At 38.8% G+C, this 24951-nt stretch overlaps 1 protein-coding gene and 1 long non-coding RNA gene across 5 annotated transcripts in view; one reads left to right on the forward strand and one right to left on the reverse strand.

Annotated features, from left to right (window-relative positions):
- The window catches only part of LOC145510458 (uncharacterized), a 51477-nt gene extending 49376 nt beyond the window's left edge, over positions 1-2101 (forward strand). Inside the window, exon 3 of the long non-coding RNA XR_014057033.1 lies at positions 1413-2101. This is a non-coding gene — a long non-coding RNA (uncharacterized LOC145510458). The remainder of the gene's footprint in view (positions 1-1412) is intronic.
- The window catches only part of KCNB2 (potassium voltage-gated channel subfamily B member 2), a 435594-nt gene that overhangs the window by 265109 nt on the left and 145534 nt on the right, over positions 1-24951 (reverse strand). The window lies entirely within an intron of this gene.

Consider the following 24951-nt stretch of genomic DNA (forward strand, 5'->3'; position numbering starts at 1 on the left):
GACATTGTTCCATGGTGATAGCAGGGTACTTCAGCTATTGTGTCTCTTTACCTCCCTAATATTCACTTCATATTTCCTGACTACGGAGGAAAGAATAAGCACTTTTGCATTGTTGTTGTTCAGTTCAAATTCATGTCCACTGAGTTGGTGATGCTATCTAACCATTTCATCCTCTGTCGCTCCCTTCTCCTTTTGCCTTCACTCTTTCCCAGCATCAGGGTCTCTTCTAACGAGTTGGCTCTTCCCATCAGGTGGCCAAAGTATTGTAGTTTCAGCTTCAGTGTCAGTCCTTCCAATGAAAATTCAAGGTTGATTTCCATAAGGATTGACTGGTTTGATCTCCCTGCAGTCTAAGGGACTCTTAAGAGTCTTCTCTCTGGCATTGCTGCTGCTAAGTTGCTTCAGTCGTGTCCGACTCTGTGCGTCCCCATGGACAGCAGCCTACCAGGCTCCTCTGTCCATGGGATTTTCCAGGCAAGAGTACTGGAGTGGGTTGCCATTGCCTTCTCCGCTCTCTGGCATTATGTCAGGATAAATGCCGCTCACAAGGTTCTAACATATTAATTCATCAGTACTAGATCACGTGATTCTTTTGATTCTCTTTCTACGTAACATGATACAAATACACAAATAAATATGGAAAAAAGAATAACTTCTAATATTTAGATGTAACCTTATCTTAATGATGGTATTTTATCAAATTTGCACAAGTGACAATTAGAATTAAGCTCAAGTGCAAATGACTACTTGATCACTGTGTTGAGAAAGACCCTGAGACTGAGTCAGATGACACAGTTTCTAGTTTCTTGGATTTACTAGAATTGACTTTAGAATTTACTGTGTGAACAGGATGAAATTAATACTGTAATTGGCAAATCCTTTATAATTCTAGTCAGCCGTATTCCTAAATTCCAGAGGGCATGGTACAATAATTATATATACATTACTATATAATATATTATACATGCTATTATATAAAATTTAGAACAGTATAACATATTCTGTTGCCTTGATCTATAACCACCCAGTAACCAGTAAATCAGGTTGAGCCTTTCAGGAGAATGCTAGCTGAGGCAGCCATACTCCAGAGGACATTTATCATGTCGGAACCCAATATTATATATTTAAGAAGCTAAGCCTTAGTTACTCTCTAAAAGGAATTATGCTTCATATAAAAAATCATATCAGACAGGTTAATATTAACATGTTATCTGAGGAAAACTAAACATACAGGTCTAGAAAGTAGGATAATTGAAACCTTCTCTTTACCGCTTATAAAGTCAAATGTCTTGGTTATCTGAGCAAAACTAAAGGTTGTAAAATTTAATTCTTAACCCCCAGATGCAGATAGTTTTCATAAGAGCGCTAATTGAAAGATCAGGTACCTGAAGTCATCTTGCTTTTCTCTTCAGTTAATAGGTTATCCTTCCACATGGAGCAAGAAGACTACTTTCTACTTGGCTGAGCCCGTCTGACGCTTTGGGAAAACATGCAACTGCAAACACACTCAATTGAGGCAGGCAGTAAATGCCATCTGGGAAAACCTCCCTTCTCAGCGAGCTGCTTATCTGACTTGCCAAAGTGTGGGCTGCTGTGTCCTTTTTAACAGGCTCAGAATGAATGAATGGCAGCAGGATAAGTGAGGATGAAGAATGAGCTGAAGGTGGACTTCACCTACTGCGGCTGAATTCAGGTAGCCAGGACCTGCAGAATTGCGGAATCACTGGATACTCTCAGAAAGCAGACATAAACAGGAAAACATCTTGACCTCTAACAACCATAGCAGAAGCAGATCTAAGATCTGCAATCTGGACTTAAGAGCCAGGGGTGCAAGCATTCAACAAAGAGGCAGAGCAACAAGAGACCAAAGAACAGCACTTCTCCCCACTGTGCAAAGGAGACCATTGCACTGGACTTTTTCATCATAAACTTCCTATGCTATAACCAGAAAGTCAAAGCTCCCAGAAAACGTAGCCTAACTGATCCCTATCTACATATATTCAGTCAGAGCTCAGAAGAATTTATGAACCCAAGAATTCAGGGGCTATTTCCTTACAAGTAAAACACAAAACAACAACAATAAAACTCATTGGAAAGGGGATCCTCCTGTACTGTCGATGGGAATGTAAACTGGTGTAGCTACTATGGAAAACTGGTATGGCGATGACTTTAAAAAGTGAAAATAGACTTAAGATCCAGCAACCCCTCTTCTGGGCATATATCCAGAAAAGACAAAATCTCTAATTTGAAATGATACAGGTATCCCAATGTTCACAGCTGCACCTTAGAATTTTATATATGTGGTATATATATATATATATATATATACACACACACACACACACAATGGAATATTACTCAGCCATAAAAAGAATGAAATCATGCCATGTGCAGCAACATGGATGGACCTAGAAGTTATCATACTGAGTTTAGTAAGTCAGATAAAGAAAGCAAATACCATACAATATCACTTATGTGGAATCTAAAAACATGATACAAATGAACTTGTTTGCAAACAGAAATAGACTCACATACACAGAAAACAAACTTATGGAGACTTCCCTGGTGGTTCAATGGTTAAGACTCCATGTTCCCAATGCAGGGGGCATAGGTTTGATCTCTGGTTAGGGAAACTGAGGTCCCACAAGCTAAGTGGCGTGGCCAAAAAAACCTCTTCTAATATTTCTAGTGGAAAGTGACTTTCAGGTTCAGCATCTCCTCTATATCATCTCACCCTCCTCAAACAAAACTTATTTCATTTCCTGATTTCCCATTTCCTTCATTTCTACCCTCTAACCATTTCAAGGGTGGACTTATTTTTTGCATCATGCTTAATATAAAACCAGTTATCAATTCTTATTCACCTTTGCCAAGTCAGATCCTCTATTTCTTTTAGCTCCCAGTCTGGAGGCTGTTCCAGGAGGATGGAGGTGGGGTACAAGAGCAGAAATTGGTGCTTAGTATATTTAATCTTCATAATCTGCCTTTAAAAATTATTTTATTGATATATAGTTGATTTACAATGTTGTGGTAATTTCTGCTGTACAAAAGTGATTCAGTTAAACATACGTGTGTGTGTGTGTGTTAGTCGCTCTGTGGCGTCTGACTCTTCAATTCCATGGACTATAGCCTACCTGGCTCCTCTGTTCACGGGACTCTCCAGGCAAGAATACTGGAATGGATTGACATTTTCTTCTCTAGGGGATCTTCCTCACCCAAGGATCAAACTCAGATCTCTTGTACTGAAGGCAGATTCTTTACCATGTGAGCCACCAGGGAAGCCCTACATATGTATGTTCTTTTTCGTACTATTTTCCATTATGGTTTATCACAGGATATTTAACACAGTTCTCTGTGCTATACAGTAGAATCTTATTGTCTACAAACCACCCGTCATTTGAAGCAGGCTCTATAATGTGGAGGGAGTGAGCTTCTGAGAAGTTTTGGATTGTAGAGCAAGCCTCATCCAGGATACAGTACGTAAGCCACAGTTCAAACCCGGGTAGTGGGCTCCAGTCCCAGACTACACCATTCTGCCTCTAGCACTCCTGAGAGCCCAGGATGCCACTGCTAAACACTGAATTTATCTCATTAGTTATCCAGAGAAGGCGATGGCACCCCACTCCAGTGCTCTTGCCTGGAGGGTCCCATGGACGGAGTCCATGCAGTCCCTGGTAAGCTGCAGTCCATGGGGTGGCGAAGAGTCGGACACGACTGAGCGACTTCACTTTCACTTTTCACTTTCATGCATTGAAGAAGGCAATGGCAACCCACTCCAGTGTTCTTGCCTGGAGAATCCCAGGGATGGTAGAGCCTGGTGGGCTGCTGTCTATGGGGTCGCACAGAGTCGGACACAACTGAAGCAACTTAGCAGCAGCAGCAGCAGCATTAGTCATCAGTAAGGACCTTGTGAGCTTGGTCATGTCCTCACTTTATACAGGAGGTCTCACAGCCAGGAAGCAAGTTCAAAATCCACACTCTTTTCTACTCTGTAATGCCTCCTGCCTTACGCCTGGACTGTGCGAGAACCTCAGCCCTGCTTCACCGGATGTTCTACTCCACAGTATCTCAGAGAGGACCACCAAATTCAGGTTCATGTCACTTCCTGGATCAAAAGCTTCCAACTTACCCTCCCCCCACCCCACTGCTTGATAGTTTTTAATGTAACAAATTCCAATTTCATGGTTCTGGGATTCAAGGCTAGGTGAGAAAATAGGAGTGGCCCTGCTTCATTGTCTGACCCCTCTTTTTCTGATGTCACCTCCCCTGGCTACCTCACCCTAAGGTTTTCCACCTCTTAACTTGACTGTCTTTACTCATGCTGTGGCCCTTTGTCTTAAGCTCTTCTAAGGCTTCATTCCTTGGACTATAGACCAGGGTAAGCCCCTAAATGTCTCAGAGCTGAAACTGTGTTAGAGTGCTTTGAAAATTCAGGTAATGCAAATCTTATTAAGCATTTGATACTACTAAACTAAGTTTCATGCTAAGAAAAGGGTGACACCTCAGTGAAACTTGGGTATCATTTGAGCTTTTAGGATGTTAGTTGCATTATCGATCCTGGCATACTAGAACAGGATGAATAAAACAGGATCCATTACAAAGTGATGCATCATTCCATTAGAGATGAGGATTGGATCAGACAGGAAGTTATCACCTGCCAACAACTGCCATATGATCAGAGAGTAGGCTTTCTAGGCAGTCGGGTTGGCTCAATAGCTGCCAATGTCATGTCTCACACAGATGGTCAATTCTGCTGTTCACCAGAAATGGTGTAGTAAGTCCCAGATCAGGGATTTAAACTGATGCCAGGTCCCAGGGGCTACTCAAAGCCACAGGATTAAATTTAATTCATCTTTGATTTAGTTTTGAAGATTAAGAGAAAAATGTAAATAATTGAACTGAAAGTATCTCCTAATATTTTATGTCAAAATATAAAAACTCCATGGACTTATTACAGAGTAGATCAGAAAACTAGATAAATTTTTAAAATTCCTTCTTTGGTTTACACAGCCAGACTCTTGGGAGTGTATGTTGCCATCCTTGGATATTAGAAGTATTTTACTGGAAAATCTTGAGAAATATTGATGTCATGTGCTAAGTATTATGGACCAAGATGACTGAAATCTAGTTATCATGTGATGAAAGGCTCCTTCCAGACCAAAGAGCATGTCCTATTAATACAAATGAAAAGAAAAATGTTTAGAATTGCTTTTATGTGAGTCCATGTACAAATAAGAACACTGTTCATGCTATTCTATAAAAGTTGGATGTTGCTTTTACTGCCTTAACTTATTTAACTGAGGTTTCACAATGTACCTTGGATCTTCTATTAATAAAACATGATTTAGTTATCATATTTTGGAAGATGTGCCATCTAAATCCCTTTAAAACAAATCTGCCATGGAACAAGATTATAGCAGAATCAATTTGGGTCAAGATTATAGTTTAAGATTAAAAATCTAAAGCCAAAAAATCAACTGTACACTTAGCCTTTCAAAACCATTTACCATGTGATGAGCACTCATCTAGACATCAAGAAAACATAGATAAAGAGAGAAAGCTTTTTCAGAGAGAATCACCATCAAAATCCACACAGGGACACATGGCAGGATCCTACGTGGATACATCAGAGCATTGAGTGAAATACAGAAATACCAGGCTGTACTTGGCAGCGTAACCTTACCAGGTAAATCCATGACCATTCAATAATTCATTCAACATACACTTGCGTGTCAGGATCTCTTAAATGGTCCATGATACAAAATAAAGTCCCTGACTCCATGAAGCTTTGAGTGTTCTTTTAAAAATAAAGTAAGATGGATAGATGGTGAAGGGTCAGGGTTTGGTCAGGGAAGTCTCTCCAGTTTGATGGCACTTTTGCACTTGAAGGGAATGAGGAAGAATGTCATGTGACCAACAAGCAGAGATATCAAAGGCAGAGGAAACTGTAAAGCCTTCAAGCAGGATCATGCACGGCAAGCTTGGGGGAAAAATCAAAACATAACTCAAAGCAAGACTGTGGTGGCTAGAATAGAATAAGTAAAGAACAAATCACATGGAACCCAAGGGTCATGATAGGCACTTTGCATGGGACTGAGATGGAGCCCACTGGAAATGGTGACTTGATCTAGGCTTTGTGTTGAAAGGATTATCCAGGCAGCTATGTGGAGGGTAGATTGTTGTTGTTGTTTAGTCACTCAGTTGTATCTGATTCTTTTGTGACCCTATGGACTGTAGCCCTCCAGGTTCCTCTGTCCATGGAATTTCCCAGGCAAGAACACAGGAGTGGTTGTCATTTCCTACTCCAGGGGATCTTGCCAACCTAGGGATTGAACCCATGTCTCCTACATTGGCAGGTGGGTTTTTTACCACTGAGCCACTAGGGAAGCTGATGGGTAGATTACAGGGCAGTTATTAACACTGTATATCTTTAACTAGAATACTCCAGCAGTATTTATTTATATTTATTATCTCACGGTTCCAAAGATAAGAAGTCCAGGATTAAGATGTTGGCAGGACCACACACCTTCTGCTTCTAGGGGATGGTCTGTTCCAGGCCTCTTTTCTAGCTTTTGCTAGTCCCTTGGCTAGTGGCAGCTCAAGACCAGTCTTCACAGTATATTCTGCTTGTGTGTCTGGGTCCAAATTTTCCCTTTCTTACCAGGAAACCAGCCACATTAGATGAGGGGCCCATTCTTATCCAGCATGACCTCACCTTAACTAATTACGTCTGCAATGACTGATACTATTTCCAAATGTGGGTACTAGGGTTAGGATTTCACTGTGTGAATTTTGGAAGGCTACAGGGCAACTCGTAACAGGAGCCAATGCGAAGTGGAAAGGCTGGTGTTTGTAAGAGGAAGGAACGTGTGCAGATTCAGAAACAAACAGAGAACGAGTGTGGCTTCAGATACAGATGGAGGGTTAGCGGTGTTGCCAGAGTCTGTGGAAATTCTCTTCTGATTGCTTCTATTGATATTTTCACAGTGAAATACATGGCAATGTCAACACCTGAAGATCCATCCCTGTTTTTCCAACAAACCTAAACCTCTGCTGAATACTCCCCAGTCCAACTATAAGTGAGTTCTACTACATTTAAATGTGAATTCCATTATCAAAAACACAAACAAACAAAAAAATAAAGAAAAGAGAGAGAGAGAGGCTTCCCTGGTGGTCCAAAGGTTAAGAATTCATCTTACAACGTAGGGGACATGAGTTCAATCCCTGGTCAGGGAACTAAAATTCCACATGCCATGGAGCAACTAAGCCCATGGGCTGTAATTACTGAGCCTGTGTGCCAGAACTAGAGAGTCTGTGCCAAGCAACGAATGATCCCACATGACACAACCAGGATTTCTCATGCCTCAACTAAGACCCAACACAGCCAAATAAATAAATATTTAAAAACAAAACAAAAGGTACACAATGTACACAATTCAACAAAGCTTTAACTGGAATTATGATTTAAGGAATTAAGGAATTATGATTTAGTGTGATATGAAAAGGTTTTGAATGCTACCTCTAATAGTGGGTTAATGGATGTCTAAACATCAGATACTGGCAGGAGGTAACAGCAAGAATATAGGAAGCAGAAAAAACAGATCCGAAATAGAAATCCTCCTCAAGTCATGGAAAATATACTGAAGTTTTCACAGGATGCTATGGGAGAGAAAAAAATATTAACGTGGATTTCAGTAATCCCAGAACAGAGGCACGACAATTTTACTATCCAGAGCAATTGAGGTGGATGCTCATTGGCCTCAATACGTTTATGACTTACATGAACTATTTTCAAATTCTTTATGCTTAGCAATTACTGTACTTGAATTTGCACTGAAGACTCAGGCAAAAGAAATACTGTCATTTCCTCACAATTTTCACCTCTAAATCTTCTTGTCCTATGAATATGTCAAAACTGGGTTGGGGAGGTGGAGGTAATAGATGATGTGAACAAAAACAATGCAAGCAGTCTGGATGTTGTGTTACTGAAAACATCTCTGCTCCAAATGAATATTTCCAATGTTATACTTTTCCAAGGTTTAATTCTTCTCCAGTGCACTCACATAATTGCTACTAGCATTTTTTGTGTGTCTTGAGTGTGTAATGAGGGACAATGGATTTCTTATACCAGTTAGAATGATCTCATTCCATAAATAAAAATAAGACTGCAGATTGACTTATTTCTGCAATGAGGCTCCCATTAATGTCAGTGAAAATGGTGGGAGTGGACCAACAGTAATATATGGCCAGCAATCACCTAGACTCCAGACACAGGAAAATGGAAAACATCTATTATGTTGTCAGCCTGTTCATACCCAGGGGAAAGGCACAGAATTTTTTTCTTATTGCATATTTTGTTCAATTTCCCTCAATATTGCTTTGAAACAAATTGAGCAAAGATTGTGCTCATTGTTTCCATCAGAAAACTCATAAACATAAAAGCTTTGATTAAAAAAAAATTCTTGGCAAAGACACTTAAATACTTTTTATTAAGTTTTCCCCCAACGTACCTACAATACTACCTTGCTTAGTGTTAAAAACAATCTTTTTTTTCTTTTAAATTTCATATTGTTCTCTTCCAAAATGCGCTGACTGGTATTTCAGTTCCCATTAGTCATTTCTGCATTTAGTTGTATGTAAGCAAAGGGAAAGACTAAAAGAGCAAGCAGAAATCAATTCCTCCAGCAAAGAGAAACCATAGCAGTTACTTTTGGGTTGTTTTAAGGAGCATGTTTGATTTCTCAGGCCCATATAATACCATCTTTTTTCCTTCCATAGAAGAGAAAAATCCTTTTTATTTGATGTGACCATATCCAATGTTCTACAATAGCAACAAAGGTACTTTTCTACATAGCCTTTGCACTACCAGCACAGTTTCATAGCTACATCCTTGTAATTTCAACCTACAAAAATCCTTCTCTATGAGTCAGAAGTTAAGTTGTTTTAATTACCATTCAACACGTGAGTTAAATACTTAATATGTACCAAATGCTAGGGCTACAAAGACAAATGGCATGTCTCCTATCACCAATAATTAAGTTAAAAACTTCACCTTGACTTTATCAATAAAAAGAATTACAGGGGACTTCCTTGGTGGTCCAGTGGCTAAGAATTCTTCTTTCAATGCAGGAGGGGCAGGTTCGATCCCTGCTCAGGAAACTAAGATCCCACATGCCTCGAGGCAAAAAATCAAAACAGAAAATGGAAGCAAAATCGGAGCAAATTCAATAAAGACTTCAAAAATAGTCCACATCAAAAAAAAAAAAAAACCTTAAAAAAAATAAAGAGAATTACAATCTTTACCATGATGGTATTTGGAAAGCTTCTTTTCATTTATACTGAACTTTTCTTTGATAAGTTAATGGGGCTGATGAATGAAAAGTACTATATTTGTAAAATATTATTGTACACTACCTTCTCAAGAGTGCAAAGTTACAAATGGGAACTAACTAGATTCAAAATGCCATTATACTCTGTCAAAACCCAAAGAGACTTTGATATGTCTTTGACCTTTGATAAAACCTATAACTTGAAATGTTGTTAACACGAGTTGTGTTCAGAAAACCAAATGAAAGAAAATCAGAAGGCTGAGTAAAAAAGAATGACACTTTTGATCTCTCTAATTCTTTTAGACAACCTATTGAGGTAGATTTTATCATCACCATTTATGGAAAAGAAAATTAAGGGTAAGAAAAGGTTAATTAACTTGCCCCACAGCCATAAGAGATGTGCTTGGAATCTGGACTCAAGCATCTGACTTTATAGCCTATGACCTTATCATTATGCTATCACATCTTTTTCTAGAGATGGGTAATCAAGTGGCTGAGGGAAAATGTCCTCAGGATGACCAGGGAATGAATTGCTGCACTAAGGCTACTAATAATAAGGTGTTTTTTTTTTTTTTTTCTCTTTCATGTTTTCACTGTGGTAGAACATACCCAACATATAATTTCCTATTTTCACCATTTTTGGGTGTTCAGTTCAGTGGTATTAACAAAGTTCACTTGGTTTTGCAATCATTGTCACCATCCATCACCAGAACTTTTTCATCATTCTAAACTGAAACTCTGTACCCATTAAATAACTCCACATTCTCCCCTCTCTCAAGCCCCTGCTAACCACAGATCTATTTTTTGTCTATTTGAACTTGACTATTCTAAGCACCTCATTTAAGTGGAACTATACAGTATTTGTCCTTTTGTGTCTGTTTTCCTTTACTCTGCATAATGTTTTCAAAGTTTACCCATATTGTAGCACACATCAGAATTAACTTTTTAAAGTTGGATAATACTCTATTATATGTATATACTACCTGTTAGCTATTCATTTGTCAATGGACATTTGGATTATTTTCAGCAAAAGGATATGAATAACACTACTATGAATAATGCTGCTATGAACAATGGCATACAAATACATGTTTGAGTCCCTGTTTTCAGTTCTTTTGTGTACATACTCAGAGGTTGAATTGCTAGGTCGAATGATAGGGTTCTATATTCAGCTTTCTGAGGAAGTGCTATACTGTTTTCCGCAAAGTTTGCACCTTTGTGCTTCCTACATTCCCACCAATAACACACATGGCTCCACTTCCTTGCCAACACTTGTTACTTTCTATATTGTTTTCATTTTTAAGTGAATTACTTTATTACAGACAGGACTTGAAAATAACAGAAAGTTAAAGGAAAAGTTGCTCACAATACCATCCTGAAATCAAATCAATGAAAAATATGCATGATATCCACCACATATAAAATTCTATCCATGATGTTACTAGGAAAATCAAACATGTACACGGACAGAGCCTGGCAGATGACACTACTCAAAGAGGGTCTCAGACTCAGGCCCAACCAACCTAACCCCCACCAAGTTTTCAGTGACTTTTCAAGGTGATTCATCTTAGATATTATAGAAGAAAGAGACCCAAAGCTCAAACCCCACCTAGTCTCCTTCTTCTCCCTGGTGCCAGTCTATCCCTGTGAAACATTTGCAGGTCTCCATGGCAGGCAGATGTTCTGTTAACACTGTGACATGGCCCCGTGAGGTTGACGGAAGGGAATGAATCCAACCTGTGCATTTGCCTCTGAACAAATGGTGATTCATCTGTGGTTGTTTGTACACATGTATGCTTCCGCATTTCAATGATTTCTTCCTTCCCTAGCCAACCTGCTAAATGCAACAATTAAACCAGCTTTGCATGCATTATTGCCAGGCTGGAGCCTAATCATGTCAAATGTAGGCTGCCAGCCTCTCCTGCTACAAGCAAGAGGCACTGCGAAAAATGGAAATTGAACAATAGTCTGGTATACACTCCGCTCAGTCTTGGATGACCTTCAGCAGGAAAGCAGACAACGGAATCAAAAGAACATGTTTTCCTGTTAACACAGAGCAATACCAAACCCACTAGACATTACTGATTCATGCCCTGTGCCAGTCCCTGTCAACCATGGTATCTTTTTTCTTTTTTGATAATGCTGCTGCTGCTGCTGCTGCTGCTAAGTCGCTTCAGTCGTGTCCGACTCTGTGCGACCCCACAGACGGCAGCCCACCAGGCTCCACCATCCCTGGGATTCTCCAGGCAAGAATACTGGAGTGGGTTGCCATTTCCTTCTCCAGTGCATGAATGGGAAAACTGAAAGTGAAGTCGCTCAGTTGTGTCCAACTCTTAGCGACCCCATGGACTGTAGCCTACCAGGCTCCTCCGTCCATGGGATTTTCCAGGCAAGAGTACTGGAGTGGGGTGCCATTGATAATGCTACTAACTTCTAAATTGCAATGTATTGACCACAAGGTAATTATCAATGTATTGATAATGATACTAATTTTTAAACTGTAATGTCTGTATGATACAAATTATAAGAATGTGAAGAAGTTTTTTATGGAAAAGATTTTAATGTATTGGTAGATAGTGCTAAAACATAGGTAGAAACCTTAAATCACAAACCAAAGACATGTTGGGCTTAAAACAGCAAAGCATGATCTTATTTCCAAAACAGAAATACAGAGTCAGATGTAGAGAACAAATATATGGATACCAAGGGAGAAAGGGGGCATAGGAGGAATTGGGAGATTGGGATTGACATTATACACACTATTGATACTATGTATAAAATAGACAACTACTGAGAATATACTGTATAGCACAGGGAACTCTACTTCATTCATTATGGTGACCTGAATGGGAAGGAAGTCCAAATGGAAGGGAATCTATGTACATGGATGGCTGATTCATTTTGCTGTATAGTAGAAACTAACACAACATTGTAAAGCAACTATATGGCAGAAACCAGCACAATATTGTAAAGCAATTATCCTCCAATAAAATTCTTTTTTAATTAATTAAAAAACAAGCAAACAAAAAAACCCAACATAGCAGTCAATGAAAAATTGACTGTGTTATCCTGAATATGCTGGGGATGCATGCTCAAGTTCAAGTGCTGGACTGTACACTAAGTGCATATTTAGCCCATTAGTTGCATAAGAAACTGCCAAATGGCTTTCCAAAGTGGCAGAAATGTACGAGGGACCTGGTTTTTCCACTCCCTCACCAGGATCTGGTGTTTTTACCTTTAGCCATTCCAGATAGGTGTGTAGTGATATCTCTTTGTGGTTTCAATTTGCATTTGCCTAATGGCCATTGATGTTGAATCTCATTTCATGGGCTTTTTCTTTTCATGTGCTTATACCTTTAGGGGAAATATCTGTCCATGTCTTTGGCCATTTTCTCATTCGAGTGTTTGTCATTTTACTGTTGAGTTTTGAAAATTCATTTTATATTAGATACTATTTCTTTGTAGATACATGGTTTGCAAATACATTCTCCCTGTCTATAGCTTATCTTCTCATCTTTTTAACAAGGTCTTGGGGACTTCCCTGGTGGTGTCCAGTGGTTAAGACTTGCCTTCCAACGCAGGGGGTGTGGGTTTGATCCCTGATTGGGGAGCTATCCAACATGCTTCACAGCCAAGAAACAAAAACAGCAACAACAGAAAGAAGCAATATTGTAACAAACTCAACTAAGATGTTAAAAATGGCTCACATCAAAAAAAATCTTTTTCAAAAATACCAAGTTCTTTTGCAAAGCAAAATGTTTACTTTTGTGTGGCTCAATTTATCAGTGTTTCCCTTTGTGTATCTTGCTTTGGTGCCAGGTTTAACTCTTTACCTAGTACCAAACCCTGAAAAATTTCTCCTATTTTTCTACAAAAGTTTAAGAATTTTACGTTATGTTTGTGATCCACCTTGAATTAATTTTGTTTACGGTATGAGGTTTAAGACAAAAAGGTGCATTTTTTTTTTTTTTTTGTATATGGATGTCCAATTGCTGAAACATCATTTGTTGAAAAGGCTGTCCTTCCTTCAGTGAATTGCTTTTGTACCTGTTTGAAAAAATCAATTGAACATACTTGGGTCATTCTATTTGTGGTTTCTCTTACTCTGTTCCTCTGACCTATGTGTCTATCCTTCCACCAATGCCACACTGTTGATTACTGTGATTATATAATGAGAATGTGAAGAATTTTTAAAGGCCATGGGATCCCCACTTTCAGCAGGAGATTTGCATTTGACAGTGAGATTTACACTTCTAAACTACAGTGCAATGAACCAGGAGCTTGAAGACTTTGGAGACCTCAGCAATAATTGTCATCAAATAAAAAAGAGCAAAAGACAACATAAGCTGATCTTTCACTAGGACATAAAATGAAACTATCTTGGGACTTTCCTGGTGGTCCAGTGGTTAAGACTCTGTGCTTCCTATGCAGGGGGTGTGGGTTCAAGTCATGGTTAAGGAACTAAGATTCCACATCCCACATGCCACGTGGTATGACCAAAAAAAAAAACAGTCCACTTGCTCTGGATCTTAAATGACAACTAAAAGAATAAATAAATAAATAAAATTATCTTATTTGATCACAAATGCCCAAAGCCTTATGGTACCCCTGAAACTGTCTCCCAAAGAACAATGTGTTATTGTCAAATTTTATTAAACCATCCATAATTCACGATGTGTTTGTGTGCTGATAATTGCTGGTGTGGAGAAAATGTATGTTAATTTTCTGCAACTGTACTGGGAATGGCTATGTTAATGAATTTGAGGAAAATGAGTTAATTGGGTATTGTATCTTTTATGGTTCTAAATAGAGAGATTTCATTATTTTTCTAAATCATTTAACTCAATTAAAAACAATAATACTGTACCAAAATACTTTCCAGAATACTTTTGAATTTTCAAGGATCCAGCTGCCCTTAGGTATGTAAGCAAATAGGGAATCACCAGTGAACCACTTGTCACTTTCTTGCCAGGGTACATATAAGAGTGAGGACCACCCTTGCTTTCACTGTAACAATTATTTATTGCAAATTGTAACAGTTATTTATTTAACTTCCTGAGCTTGCTAAAACTCATGTCCATTGAGTCAGTGATGCCATCCAACCATCTCATCCTCTGTCATCCCCTTCTCCTCCTACCTTCTATCTTTTCCAGCATCAGGGTCTTTTCCAATGAGTCAGCTCTTCGCTTCAGGAGGCCAAAGTATTGGAGCTTCCGTTTCAGCGTCAGCCCTTCCAATGAATATTCAGGACTGATTTCCTTTAGGATTGACTGGTTTGATCTCCTTGCAGTCCAAGGGACTCTCAAGAGTCTTCAACAACACCACAGTTCAAAAGCATCCTTTGGCGCTCAGCCTTCTTTATGGTCCAACTCTAACATCCATACATGTCTACTGGAAAAAACACAGCTTTGACCATATGGACCCTTGTTAGCAAAGTAATGTTTCTGCTTTTTCATATGCTGTCTAGGTGCTAGTCTCTACTGTACAGCAAAGTGAATCAGCTATACATATACATATATCACTTTTTTTTTGGCTTCCTTACCATTCAGATCATCACAGTACATTAAGTAGAATTCCCTGTTCTATATTGTATAGGTGTATTCTTGTGATCATGGGAACAAGGGAGGAAACAGAGACAGGAAGGAGTGTTTTCAAGCTTCTGCCTGTGACACAGCTGTTAACATGACATTGGTCAAGGCAAGTCCACATGGCTAAATTCAGAATCAAGAGGTAGTGAAATGTACTCTACAAGTTCAAAGGTAGGAACTGCAAAATCATATTGACAAAGAATCTGTATACAGAAAGGAGTGAAAGATGGAGACATGAATGTTAATAGTCCACTACACTCACCTCCAATATTTAGGCTGTGATGGGATTTTTCTTATTACAGTTTCTGAGCAAGGACCCCTTTTTACTATGACCCCATTACAAATCTCATAACAAGTATCTTGCCAGCCTATAAGAACTTCAGAATAATAATAACTCAGTCCACTGCCTAACACAGAGTAACTGTTCAATAAATGCTGGGTGAACGAATTAATGAAGAATGAAAGATTCTGTACGTTGCCATGTTCAACATATTGTAACAGGATTAATTAGCACAGGAAGAGTGTTCTGTGATTTTCTACATTTTTCTCTGTTGAGGTGACTGCATCTAATGTATATAACAAATATGAAATCTGCATCTTTTTTGGGCAAAACTCAACGGTAAGAACTTGTGGAAGGTGAGTGATACCATTCTAGTGAAAAATCAATAGGCAAGATGAAAAATTAATCTCTCTATCCTGCCTAGAATTCTGCAGGGTGCATAAAATATCTTTCAAATAAGAATGATCTGTAAGATTGGCTTCCCTTGTGGCTCAAACAGTAAAGAATCTGCCTGCAATACAGGAGACCTGGGTTTGATCCCTGGATCAGGAAGATCCCTTGGAGAAGGGAATGGCAACCAACTGCAGTATTCTTGACTGGGAAATCCCAAGGACAGAGGAGCGTGGGGTCACAAAGAGTCAGACACGACTGAAGGACTAACACTTTCACTTTCATAAGATTTCATTCAGCTCGGCAATTCCACAATTTTATTGTTTTAGGTACAAGATAATGGAAGGCTGAATATAAGTACCCACACTAACAGATGAATTTAAAAGAAAGAGAGGTCACACACACTTGTGGTTAGACAATAAAGTTTTCATGGGAAGGTATCATTTAAGGACTGCAAGACTTTAAAAACCAATGGAGGCAGTGAAGGAGCAGAGTTAGGTGAGGATGGGCATACTTTGGGCCAGGGAGTGATTCAATTTGTTTGGAACAAGGGTGAACATGGACAAATTGATAGGAGACAAACCCAGAAAGACAGGTTAGATCTATACTGCTTATGACCTTGAAGAGCAAATTGAAGAGTTTATATTTATTTCTGTAGGTCTAATCTTTATAAAGCATTTCTCCATGCTTTAGAAAGACCAGTCTGGATAGCACTGTGTACAACTGCCTTATGTAGGGAGACGGTGTGGGTAGATAAGTCCGTGAGTTATTGAAATTGTCTAGGTGAGAAACAGTGATGATCTAAATTAGGAAAATGAGAGTGAAGAGGCTCTAAAAGAGAGAGAGCTGTAAGAGAAGAAAAACCTAGTGTCCTGCCCATTAAATCTCTTTTATTTTTTTTAAAATAGGAAACCAGTCAAATTATATGCCAAGTTTATATATTCTACAGTAAATGTTAGTCCTCAAAATTTCCCCCAAATTTTCTATTGAAATCAGTTTATTCCAAATCCTAGCTTTACCAACAAAAGAGATCCTTGTCATAGTTATTAACCTTGACTGCATCACTACAGTAATGAGAAGCTCAAATTGACTTATCACTAAGAGCAGTGCCCAATCATTAGAAGCACTTCACCGGTCATTCATCTTTCAGCAGGCTGAACTGTCCACCTGGCTAGTTGAGGACAATCTAATCTTTCGATGACTAATGAAGTCTTCTAGACCATCAGCAAAGAGAGATGGAATCTAGGCTTTCAGTGCTGTCAGCAATTTACAGATTGTCATGCTCAATCTTCTTGTCTTATGAATGAGGAAGTAGGGCTCAGTGAGCTGTGCCCAAGTGATCCAGCTAACCAGTGGTGACACTGAGCCCAACTCTCTTCACCATGCTTTGAGCATCATGATGTTCTTTGTATGGTACTATTAGCATGCAGGCTTCCCTCATAGCTCAGTCGGTAAAGAATCTTCCTGCAATGCAGGAGACCCAGGTTTGATTCCTGAGTCAGCAAGATCCCCTGGAGAAGGAAATGGCAACCCACTCCAGTATTCTTGCCTGGAGAATCCCATGGACAGAGAAGCCTGCCAGGCTACCTTCCACGGGGTTCAAAGAGTCGGACACGACTTAGTGACTAAACAACCACCACACCACCATTAGCATGCAGGCACCTTTATGTCTGTTCATATGATCAAGTCAATATTCTCAACCATATGACCTTCAACGAGACTATAAAACTTTAGAGAGAGAGAGCTGCAGGTAGTATAGTAAGGCTGGTATGGGGTAGATTTAGGTGAGGCTGTAAATACTGGCTGGTTCCTAATTCTCCAAGACTCTGAATGACAAGCCATGGGATCTGCCATCCTTTGAGACAGAAAATGTGAAATCATGAAATAGTGGAAGGGTTATAATTTTTACAGCTCTGTGTTTTATTTTAAAGTGCTACATTACCTTAAATTCTTGTTCAAAATTTGAATGAAGTACATGTCACATAATTTTTTTTTACTATGAAAGAAAACATTTTCTGAAAACTGCCATAGACTTTTTCAAGACTTCAAAACTGAGAGAAGTTTCTGTTTTTTCTAGTGACATTTCTAAAATTATACACATCACTGTGAATCAGAGTCTTTGGGATATATTTATCTCTTTCCTCTCTGTCAGATCTCCTTGAACTGAGAAAGTTATCTTCTTATTCAGTTATTTCTATAACCATTATTAGTTAAATATTTTAGTTAAATTCAAAACAAAATGTTATGTACTCTAAAATCTTACTAAGCTATGACATGTTAATTCTACCAAACTCTCTGAATAGCACTGATTCAAATAAAATGTAAATGTCACACATATGCAATTCACAAAGCAAATGGAGGTGTGATCTAAGAGCTGTAATGGATCTTGAGCTGTGTTGTGGTTCCAGGAAGAAGTTACAAGGAATAAACTGCTTTCCTTCAAGGCTTGCCCTTCTACCTCACTCACAAAGTGAGTGCTTCACAAAGACACACATGAAGAGCCTGCAAAAAAGTGAGAACTGCCTCACCAGCCTGGTCAAGCTGAGAGGTTACACACATGGCAGCCAGAATATCCTTCTATCTGACTCACAGATTAGATAATGAAAACATTCATCAAAATTACAAATAAAAACCAAGGAGACAAATGCACACATAAAAATAATAGCTCTTATCATTAAAAAAAAAATGTCTTTGGGGTAATAATCATATCTCAGACAATGTGCTGGGCACCAGACAAACACAGTCAGCATCCTTAGGGATCTTCAAATCTAGTTGAGGAGACAGACTATAAGCAAGTAAATAATCGCATACACAAATATAATCATCATTTGAGATAAGTACTACAAAGGATTTAATGATGGTTTTATGATACAAAGTAATGCAGGACTGGACCTGCTCAAGTATGGTGGTCAGGAAAGACCTCTCTGAGAGGTGACATTTAAAATAAGACCTAAAAGATGAGGAGGAAGTACCAAGTGCAAAAGCCCAAGGAGGAAAAGGGCTTGGCTTGTTCTAGAAATATAATATGATTAATATCTAATAAGGGATTGACTCAGGAAGCCTAGATTGTCCAAACTCTTCACAGTCCAAAGGAAAGTCCGGTCTTAGATCAGTTCTTGACATATAACCTCTAAGCCCTTGGGATGACCTGCCTGATAAGAATGTCGATGTTTACCTGGGGCTGTGGCCCCCAGATAATTTATGTAATTGATGGTGGGGTCCTTAGGCCATGGGGTATCAGTTTTGCCTCCAGAGAGACTAGAGGCTGAGTAACTAAGGTCTGTCACACAGGTCTTCCATGCTTATGCAACTGACCCTAGTTGCCCCAGTAAAAACCCTGGATACCAAAGCCAATTTGAGCTTCCCTGGTTGGCAATATTTCACGTTGTCACATAAATATATCACTGCTAGGAGAATTAAGTGCTGTTTGTATGATGCCACAAAGAGAGAACAACTGGAAATTCATGACTAGGTTTCCTAGAACCTGGTAGGCTGTACAGTCCATGGAGTCACATAGAGTTGGACATGACTGAGCCTAGCTAAAGGTTTGCCAATTTTGTTTATCTTTTCAAAGGTCCAGTTATTACCGTCATTGATATTTTTCTAATTTAGTCTCAATTTCATTTATTTCTGCTCTAATCTTTGTTATTTCCTTCCTTTTACAGGTAAATCTCAGAGATATTGTGGGTTTGATTACAGATCACTATAATAAAGTGAATCACATGAATATTTGGTTTCCCAGTACATATAAAAGTTATGGTTACACTATTCTGTAGTATCTTAAGTATAGATTATGTCTTAAAAAAAACAATGTATATACCTTAGTTAAAAAAATTTATTGCTAAAAAAGCTAACCATCATCTGACAATGCAGGGTGGCCACAAACCTTCAACTTTTTACAAGTTTTTACTGCATTTTTACAAATGCAGCATTTGCAAAGTGCAACAAAACGAGGTATGCCTATACTAACTTAGAAATTTTCTTTTTTTCTTTTTCTGGCTCCTTGAGGTGTAAAGTTAGGTTTTTCACTTGAGACTTTCCTTGTTTCTTGAGATAGACTTTTATTATTACAAACATCCCTCTTAGAACTGCTTTTGCTGCATCCCGTAAATTTTGGTATGTTACATTCCCACTTTCATTTGTTTCAAGGAATTTTTTTTTGTTTTCCTTTTGATCTCTGCTTTTATCCACTGGTTATTCAGATATTCCCATATTTACAGGAGCAAATCAAGACTTATTGGAACATTCAGATAACTTGCCATACATATCTCAGTTTCTCCCTATCTCTATTTCTGTTTTTCTCAGACACACACACACACACACACACACACACACACACTGTTAAGTAGAAGAACAAGAATTCAAATATCTGGTTCCAAAATATAGTTCTCTTTGTTCTGCTTCAATGTCATAGAAAGAAAGGAAAATAAAACCATAAAATAACAAAATAAACAACAAAGCAGGAAAGGCTTGAAGAAAAGAAGATCAGAAAAAAATACACCCAGAAAAGTTATCAATGACATAAAAGTCTTTCCACTTCTTATTTGAAAGTCACAAAAGAAAACATAAAATTGTACACTGAATAGAATATGACACCATAAGATATTGCTCCCCTGACATTTCATTCAGAATTCAATCCTAGCTTTTTTTTTTTTTAATCTATAAAATCAAGGTAATAGTATGAAAATTGCACTTGATAATGAACTCAAATGGAGAAGGAAATGGCAACCCATTCCAGTATCCTGGGTCGGGAAGATCCCCTGGAGAAGGAAATGGCAACCCACTCCAGTATTCTTGCCTGGAGAATCCCATGGACGGAGGAGCCTGGTAGGCTACAGTCCATGGGGTCGCAAAGAGTCGGACACGACTGAGCGACTTCACTCACTTCCAGTATCCTTGCCTGGAGAATTCCATGGACAGAGGAGCCTGGCGGACTGTGGTCCATGGGGTCGCAAAGAGTCAGACACGACTGAGTGACTAACACACACACAATGAACTCAAAAGTGCTGTACAAAGTGTTATAGATATTGGCCATTACTATTTTATTAAAGTCTGTATCTGTATAACAGCTTTTCTTTGTATTAAATGTATTATTGTTGTTACTTTTGTTATAGAGAAAAGAAAGTTGAAGGTGTCCATGGGCAATTTAGAAAAAATAATCTTGAAAAAGAACATACCTTTCTGATGTTACTTTAAAAAAATAGCGGTAGCAGTCATGGTAGTGAAGTAGTGGCAAAATATGACTAGAAAAGGATGAGGATGTTAAATTCTCTTCACATGGACACAGTGAGCCATTTCCCTTCTCTCCAAGTGCACACAGCCACTCTCCTTATTCACTGTGGTAACCAGTTTATTTTCACAGTATGGCAGCTGGTTAGGAGGGGAAATTTTGACTGTGTTTAATGATTAGCTTGATAGGAGGCAACTAGTCTGTTTTGACTGGGGCTATAGGTTCTTTTTTAGTTGAATAAAACATAATCATCTGGATGGAACTAAATCTTTGCCTAGGACAAACTCAGTCCCATAAAACCAAGAATGATTTAAGAATAAATTTACCTATGTTAGTTTCCATAGTGGTCAATCTGATTGACTTCAATGAATACCTGTTGTGTACTTACTCTGTGCCAGGGCATCTAAAGTTCTGAGGATATACCAGTGAATAAGCGATTTTCCTCCAAATAATCTGATGATCTGCCTCTAAAATATTATCTGTGACAATGATTTTAAACAATTCCTATTCAGGAATTCCATAGGTATATTTTCATAAATATGGTTCATACATTTAACTTTTTAAATGGTGACATGAAGGAGAAGCAATAGGTATTTTACAGGCTTTCTCTATTCTTTCTTCCAACCTTTTCTCCCTGAAATTACCCACCTCAGTTCATGACAATTTCATCCTCCCTGTTGCTCCAGCTAAAAGCCTGGCAACATCCTTGTCTTCTGTCAGTCAAGCCCCACACCAGCATCTATCCACATCTCTCCATCTTCCCAGCAACTACTCCAGTTCCTCTTGTATGGTTGTTCACAGCTGCCATATCACGAATCTCCCTGATCCTTCCTATCTCCCTTCATCCAAACCTCAGCACAGCAACTCAAGGGATCACTCAAGTGCATCTCAACTCAAGTACAAAAGTGGATCTGATCATGGCAGTGTATCTCTTTGTCAATACCCTCTGGCAGCATCCCAGCTCATGTGTAGTGAATGTCAACCCTACAAGGTTCTTTCAAACTTGTTCTCCTGTGTTCTCTCCAGTCATCCACCCCTTGGTTTCCTCTTTAACCCTTTTCCTCTATTCTTAGCACTTCTGCCTCCCTGACCCCTTGATGCCTACTGAACACTAAAGTCACTTCCTCAGGCTTTTGTCTTTGCTATTTCTCCTGCCCGTGTTCACTAGCATGCATCGACAGTCTTGCCTGATCACCCCACTTAAACTTGGCAATACCCCAACGAATCCACAACTGCCTCCCTGCATTATTTTTCCCATAGCAGTTATTGTTTTATAACATACTATACTTTTCTTATTCATTTTGCCTATTTCTCTCCACCGAAAAGCAGCACCAGGTGGGCATGAATTTTTGTTTTGCTTATTGTTGTATTTTCAGGACCTAAAAGTGACTGCCACATACTAGGCACACAATGAAGACTTGTTACGTGAATGAGTATTATAATGAGAGATGTTTCTATGTTCCGAGTCAGAAAGCATAGCCTAGGCTTTCAAATAACAGATCCTCCAGAGTGCTGTCTGTGCCATAAAAGCTGATGGGGGAAAAAAAAAAAGATGATGAGATGCAGGCAGCATTTTATGTTGCCCCTTGGCAACAAGGTCATTAATCAAAGCAGAAATGAAGGAGAGGGATAGAGCTATGAGTGGAAGAAGTGACAGGTGTTTGTAGATGCTGTCTCTGATATCTTTATGGCACTGCATCCTCAAACACAGAAACAATGAAGCCTGACTGACCTCCAATCCACCTCTAGCACAAGATGTGGGCAAGTTCCTCTGCCTCAGACGAGACCACTTTACCTCTACCTGATCCCTGGCCTGGCCCTGCACAGAGTCCCTAGAGGAAGCTTGCAGAGTAACAGAGTCAGGAGGCAAAGCTGAAACAGGGTGGAATAAGAAGCGGAGAGAGGCCAGCAAGCCTCATCCTTATCTCCTGGGAACTTACAGCTCTGAAAACCCAGGTGAGTCACACGATGCCTGCAGTGAAAATGAATTCCCCTTTTAACAGTAACCTAAATCACAAAACCAGATCTTATCCAAAAGCTTAAATAACCCAACTTTTGCATTCAAAGAGAATTTCATTGAAAACAGGGCCCCATTGGAAGCACCATGGACAAGGTGTGTTTATTTATGCAAAGAAAATCATAAGGAGGCAATGACGTTGCACGGACAAATTGACAAACTGCAGCTGCTTTCCAGAAATAATCCTTTAAGACATTTAAGATCTCTGTTTATAAAATAAACAATAAAAGTGTAGAAATATGAAAGCTATTATTTTACTGGTATGAAAGTCATCCTTTCCAATTGATCTACCTTCCATCTTTCTCTACTACAATCCATTTTAAATGAATAACCTTAATCTTAACTGCATTCACCTCTCATCATGTTTTGTTGTTGTTCAGTTGCTAAGTCATGTCTGACTCTTTACAACCCCATGGACTGCAGCTCACCAGGACCCTCTGTCCGCCACTCTCTCCCAGAGTTTGCTCAAATTCATGTCCATAGAATTGGTAATGCTATCTAACCATCTTATTCTCTGCCACCGCCTTCTCCTTTTGCCTTCAATCTTTCCCAGTATCAGTGTCTTTTTCAATGAGTCGGCGCTTTGCATCAGGTGGCCAAAGTATAGGAGCTTCAGCTTCAACATCAGTCCTTCCAATGAACATTTACCCTCTCAATACCTCCAGTGATTTTTTGTTATTTAAAACACTGGCTAAAATTTTATGTTTAAGCAATAGAATTCTTTCTTAAAAGTAAGTGCTGAGACTTCCCTGGTGGTCCAGAGGTTAAGACTTGGCCTTCCAGTGCAGGGGGTGTAGATTAGATCTCTGGTCAGGGAGCTAAGATTTCACATGCCTCATGGCAAAAAACAAAAAACAAACATAAAACAGAAGCAATATTTAACAAAGTCAATAAATACTTTAAAAATGGTCCACATATGGGAGAATGGCATTGAATCATGTAAATTATCATATGTGAAACGAATCGCCAGCCCAGGTTCGATGCATGATACAGGGTGCTCGGGGCTGGTGCACTGGGATGATACGGAGGGATGGGATGGGGAGGGAGGTGGGAGGGGGGTTCTGGAAGGGGAACACATGTACACCCATGGTGGATTCATGTCAATGTATGGCAAAACCAATACAATATTGTAAAGTTAAAAAATTGATAAATAAACTAATTGAAAAATAAATAAAAATGGTCCACATAAAAAATTCTTAATCAAAAATTTTTTAAGTTTTTTAAAAAAGAAACAACTAAGGACAAGACCTAAAATCACACTCCTGTTTCTCAGTTTCCCACAGGAGAAGGCTGCAAGCTGTTTTCTAAACTGACTCAATCTCCCCTCTTTCAGCAGAAAATTCACAACCCTGAGACCCCAGTTTTTGATGACATAAAAGCTAACAAACACCTAGAAGTGGTTCAAGATTGATAAATAAACTAATTTTATAAGGCCAAATAGAATCTTTAAAATAATTTTTATGATCTGAAAACACACTTTAAGAGAACAAAACTTCTCAAAATTTTCATGCCTAATTCTTAAACATTCTAATGAGTAACTTCCATTGTCTGAAATTAGTTGCCCCCAAAAAGAGACTTACAACTAGATGTTTTAAAGTGAGTACGAAAAAAATAAAAACAAAACAAAACAAAACAAAATAAAATAAAATAAAGTGAGTACGACTTGCTCTTGATTGTTAAATAGAATGCCTATCTAAAAGTTTTAGTGCCATATTAAAATACAATATAGATAAAAGCAAAAGTGCTCTCTTTAATAGGGTGTGGTGGAAAAAGCTGAGAAACCAGATGACTCATTCTTATACCCACCCTTCATCCCCCAAGCCAACATCACAAGCACCTATTTGCAAGCATTATGGCTCAGTGGAGGTGTTTGCAAAACCTTGGCCTGAAAAATTAAGTATTGTAGCTTTTTTTTTTTCACTCGGCTACCCAAGACCTTCCACAAAAGATGACCCCAAATTACTTTCCCATTATTCTCTATATCTAATATCTATCCCACGTTAAACCAAAGCCTCCTACTTGGTGTTACTTGGAATGTTTCCTTGCTTTCATCATGCCACACAAGTCTCATATCATTAAAACTTAGATGGGAATCAAGTACCTTCTAGCTTTGAGCC

Source organism: Giraffa tippelskirchi, chromosome 6 (assembly GCF_054371585.1).
Source record: "Giraffa tippelskirchi isolate mGirTip1 chromosome 6, T2T-mGirTip1v1.2.pri, whole genome shotgun sequence".
Lineage (NCBI taxonomy): Eukaryota > Metazoa > Chordata > Mammalia > Artiodactyla > Giraffidae > Giraffa > Giraffa tippelskirchi.